The sequence below is a fragment of the Zosterops lateralis genome (genome assembly GCF_965231275.1).
Source record: "Zosterops lateralis genome assembly, chromosome: 23".
Classification (NCBI taxonomy): Eukaryota; Metazoa; Chordata; class Aves; order Passeriformes; family Zosteropidae; genus Zosterops; species Zosterops lateralis.
Genome location: NC_139783.1, coordinates 4,477,121 through 4,482,372, shown reverse-complemented (window position 1 = coordinate 4,482,372; position 5,252 = coordinate 4,477,121). Strand labels below are relative to the sequence as shown.

Sequence of the window (5,252 nt, the reverse complement as noted above, 5' to 3'; positions counted from 1 at the left end):
CAGCCCAGATGTGCCCCCCTGGCCTGGGGTGCCTCTGGCAAGGGAGCAGCCCCAGGCACTGCAGGAGCCTGCAGACAATTCCTGAAGCCCTTGGAGGATGATCCTGCTCCCCAAGGGACGTTCCCATGGTGCCAACTCAGGAACTGCAATGGGGAGTGGGGCCAGAGAGGAAAGGGCAACCAGGGATGGGCTGTTTGCAGGGGAGGGAACAGGGGTTGGCAACAGGAAGAAATTTGTAGCAGGCAGAGTAAATAAAGCCAAGGTGAAGCAAAGGAAATGCTGAGGGCAGTTTGGGGGTGGCTGCCAGGCAGCCCTGGCTCTGAGCAACAACGTCTGCAGTGGCACAGGAAACTCAGAGCTGATGGGAACAAACTCTCTGTGTGACTTGAGAGGCCACGCCAAAGCTGAGTGGTTTCCCTGCTGTGGCCCAGCCCTTCCTGGCCCCAGGGGCTGATGGCATTTGTGCTCCCTCAGGTTCATCTCCCCACAGCAACAGCATGGGGGTGCTGAGGCCTGCTCTGGGCAGTGCAAACAGGGGCTCCTGAGGCAGTGCTGCCGTGTCTGTGTCTGCAAGGATGTGGCCCCTGTGTGAGCTGGGGGAGAGGCCAGGGCTGCACAGGGGGGATGTTGTTGGCAGGTGCATGAGGACGCTCTGGGACGCTGCCCTGGGGTGTCCAGCGCAGTGGGGATGGATCAGCCCCTGCTCTGCTGCTCCTTCCCGTCTCCCCCAGGGTCCTTGCAGAGCCCCAGCCCTGCTGTTTGCCCCCAGCCTGCCCAGGGCCAGCCTGGGGCTGCTCCCGGGGCTTTTCTGTGCTGAGCATTGGCCTGGGCGTGTTCTGGAGAGAGCCTGGGCAAGGAGCCTGGGGCCCCCAGGCCCTGCCCTGAGGCGTCAGCGCTGCCCCAGCAGTGCCCATGGCCTGTCCCTGCTGCAGCCCCGGCACTGCCACCCCCAGCCCTGTGCCCGGCCCCGAGAGCCCTCAGGCCCTACAGCAACACCAGGGCCAGGAGGGCAGCGGGGCAGGGCCACGGCAGCAGCACTGGCAGCACCAAGGGCTGCTGCTCCTGGGCACAGCTGCTGTGCCAGCCCTGATCTGCCCCCAGCTCTGCACACAGACATTGCTGCTGCAGCTGCACAGAAGGGAACAAAAGGGGCATCTCTGCAGAAAACTTGGCTGGGAGATCCTTGAGTTCTTTTAAAGCCACCGAGAGTGCAGCCCCTCACTGACACAGTCTGTGGCCAAAGGGAAGGTGGAGAGAAACAAAATGAGAAATGGCATGAACAGTGGCATTTCTTTGTGGATAAGAATTATGAAGTAAAACAAGGAAAGAAGACCCTCCAAAATGCAACCAACAAGAAGTATCAAAGATGAATTTTATTACAAGTGATTTTCAGAAATTGGCCAGCAGTTTAATGTTTCTGAAAACATCCAATCATCAGTCTCCACACTGCAGCCTTGAGCTCCTGGTTCCTCAGGCTGTAGATGAGAGGGTTCAGGGCTGGAGGCACCACTGAGTACAGAACTGACAGGGCCAGATCCAGGGATGGGGAGGAGATGGTGGGAGGCTTCAGGTAGACAAATGTGCCAGTGGTGATGAACAGGGAAACCACAGCCAGGTGAGGGAGGCAGGTGGAGAAGGCTTTGTGCCGTCCCTGCTCAGAGGGGATCCTCAGCACAGCCCTGAAGATCTGCACATAGGAGAAAACAATGAACACAAAACAACCAAACACTAAAAAGATGGAAAACAAAGTGAGCCCAAATTCCCTGAGGTAGGACTCTGAGCAGGAGAGTTTGAGGATGTGTGGAATTTCACAGAAGAACTGGCCCAGGGCATTGCCCTTGCACAAGGGCAGAGAAAATGTATTGGCTGTGTGCAGCAGTGAATAGAGAAAGGCACTGGCCCAGGCAGCTGCTGCCATGTGGGCACAAGCTCTGCTGCCCAGGAGGGTCCCGTAGTGCAGGGGTTTGCAGATGGACACGTAGCGGTCGTAGCACATGATGGTCAGCAGGAAATATTCTGCTACAATAAAGAAGAGAAAGAAAAAGACCTGTGCAGCGCATCCTGCGTAGGAGATGTTCCTGGTGTCCCAGAGGGAATTGTGCATGGCTTTGGGGACAGTGGTGCAGATGGAGCCCAGGTCGCTGAGGGCCAGGTGGAGCAGGAAGAAGAACATGGGGCTGTGCAGGTGGTGGCCGCAGGCTGCGGCGCTGATGACGAGGCCGTTGGCCAGGAGGGCAGCCAGGGAGATGCCCAGGAAGAGGCAGAAGTGCAGGAGCTGCAGCTGCCTCGTGTCTGCCAATGCCAGCAGGAGGAAGTGGCTGATGGAGCTGCTGTTGGACATTTCTTCACTCTGGCCATGGAGTCCTGTTGAAGGAGGACACAGTGACAAGTCAGGGGAGACTTTGCTGAGCAATGTACTGAGCCTTTTCTCCCAGCCCTGCCCCTGCTGCTCTTTGCCACCCAATTCTCCTTTTCTCAGAGCCCTTCCTGCAGCCCTGTGCCTGGAGCTCTGCTGGGATCTGGCCCCGTGGCTGTGACAAGCAGGGGCTCTGCCCATGGACACTGAAGGGCCAGCTCTGCTCTGCAGCAATGGGGTCATGGGGACAGGGACAGGGGCCAGTCCTGGGGTTGAACTTCATCAGCCCAAAGTGCTCCTGAGGCAGAGGAGCTTGGCAGCCTCTCCTGCCCCAGGACTAAGGAATGGTGATGGCCAAAGGCAGTTTGAGAGGCTTTCCTGCTGTGCCCAGGGAGATCAGAAAGAAATGTGCAGTGCAAGAGCATTGGCTATAACTCAGTGAAGAGTGAAGGGAGCTGCTCTGTCACTCCATCTGTCCCCAGCTGCCCTTTCTGAGATCAAGGGCAGTCACTGTGTTCCCCTGAAAATCAGCCTGACACAGCTGAGAGCAGAGGGAGCCACAGCAGAACAAACTGGCTCAGCCTTTCTCAGAATGTCAGCCTCACCTCTGGCCAAGGACACTCCTGTCCCCAGTGTCCCCTGGAGGCAGCTCACAGCCTGGATGGCATCCTGAGGACACACCAAGGGTCCTGTCCATGGCACTGCTTGAGGACAGTCAGCTCATTCCCAGCCTCCAGCCTGCCCTGCCCAGAGCTGCTCCCCAGGGCAAGGGGAGCTGGGACACCCCATTTATGGTGTCTTGGCATGAGGATCTGTAAAAAGTGTAATCATGGAATAGTTCCGTTTGGAGAGGACTTTGAATATCCCAGCACAGCTTGGTGGCACTTTCCCCCCAGTGCCTGCCCAGGGCTCTGCTGCCTGGAGCTGTCCCTGCCTGCAGCTGCTTCCCTGTGCCCAGGGCTGGGCCCTGCCAGTGCTGCCAGAGCCCAGCCCAGCCCTGGGGGCTCAGCTCTGCCCTGCAGAGCCCTCCCAGCTCAGGCACTGCCCAGGGGCAGCTCTGGCTCTGCAGGCTCTGATGGCAACCTCAGAGCAACCCTGAGGAGGCTGGAAAAGTGATTCTGGTGCTGCCTGCAAGGGGTCCTGTGCTGATTTCTGTCACTGCTGGGTTTAGTAAGATATGAGACAAAATTTTTGGCTCTTTTTTTTCAACCTGAACATAGAGATGAATGTCTATGTGCAATTTCCCATCCAGGCAACACAGAGCAGTAGATTAATAAAGCAGGATTTCCCCATTTATGGAGCCCCTACCTCGCTTTGCTCCCTGGATTACCTGCTTGGGAATGTTCTGCAATTTAATGCCATGTTGGGAGCCATCCTGAACAATTCAGTATCCTCACCACACAAGGAGAACACTTCCAAGCCTTACCAGCTATGTCTCCTTCCACCCAGATCTTGTCCCCTAGTGCTGGGAGCAGCTCCCAGGGCTGGCTGAGAGCTGTCCCTGGCAGGCAGCAGAGTCCCTGCCCCAGCACAGCACCCTGGGCTGCAGGACCCTGCTCTGCAGGACAGCCCTGGGCACCCCTGGCTGCTCTACACAGGAGACAAGCAGAGAATGTACTCACAGAGTCTGTAGGCATTGGGATGGTCCAGCTTTAGGAGAGGACTGCAGGAGCTGCAGCTGCATTGTCCTGCAGCCAGAGGTTCCTGTGCCAAGGGCTGGGAGTGATTCTCCCCCAGGCACTTGTCAGCCCCTTCCCAGCCCTGAGTGATTGAAGCTCTCTGTGCCTGTGTGCTGTGCCCGGGGTGGCTGCAGGCAGTGCCCCAGCCCTGCTGGGCTGGGAGAAGAGCTGCTCATCAAGAGAAATCTGTATTTGAAGCTTTTCTTGGTTGCCAGGAGGTGCCTCTGTGCCAGGAGCCCAGTCCAGCTCAGCAGCAGAGACACAGCACAAGGACTTTAATGACCCTCTTGGGGCTTGGTGATGAGGCCCTGAACATCAGAGGGAGATGATGAAACCTCTCCAGAACTCCAAGTCAGAATCCAACTCCAAAGTTTCTGGAAGTTTTAATGGGCCCCACTGTGGGACAGGAGAGAGCAAGTGTCCCCAGGCCCCAGGCAGAGCAGAGAACTGCAGGCAGTGGTGACAGGTTTTTCAAATGACTTTGGGTTTTGCTTTTGCCTTGGAATTTCTGAGAGGTTTGTGCAATCCAATTATCTACTGTAATTAGTCCCTTGAGAGGGTTTGTCAGTAATGACATTCAGTGGGGCTCATTAATGCTTCAAGATACTTTAGTTATTTAAGGTACTTGGAGTTTCCCTTTTAAAACTGACTCTGTGAGAGGTTTGTGCAATCATGGCCCCAATTATCTACTTCAACAAGTCCCTTGGGATTCTGAGTCAGTACAAACACTCAGTGGGGCTCATTAACACTTCACAGTACTCAAAGTTTATTAAAGAACTACTTTTTGACACTGAGTCTGAGTGCTGTGTGTGATAATTGGCCTCCAATTATCTGCTTTAATGAGTCCCTTGGGAGCTTTGCATTGACACTCAGTGGGGCTCATTCATGCATTGAGATACTCAAGGTATTTAAGGTATTTTGGATTTTCCTCTCCACACTGAGTGTCTGAGAGGTTTTTGTGCAATCCTGGCTTCCAATTCTCTCCTCCAAAGACTCCAGGAGGAGCCTGTGTTGGGGATGGACCTCAGTGGGACCCATTAATACTTTGAGACACTTTGGGTGTTTCTTCTGACTTTGACTCCTGGAAAGGTTTGTGCAATCTCCTCTCAGGCCCTGAGGTTCCAGGGCTCAGCACCAAATGCACCACGGGGCTCATTAGGATCAAGCAAGTCCTGACAAACCATGGCTGTGCCTTGATTTCCCTCTGGTCTGGTGCA

At 55.6% G+C, this 5,252-nt stretch overlaps 1 pseudogene across 1 annotated transcript; it reads right to left on the bottom strand.

Annotated features, from left to right (window-relative positions):
* Positions 1-1,434: 1,434 nt before the first annotated feature.
* On the bottom strand, positions 1,435-2,341 carry LOC310918440 (olfactory receptor 14J1-like; annotated as a pseudogene). The gene has a single exon. The product of its transcript is annotated as an olfactory receptor 14J1-like (transcript).
* Positions 2,342-5,252: the final 2,911 nt, after the last annotated feature.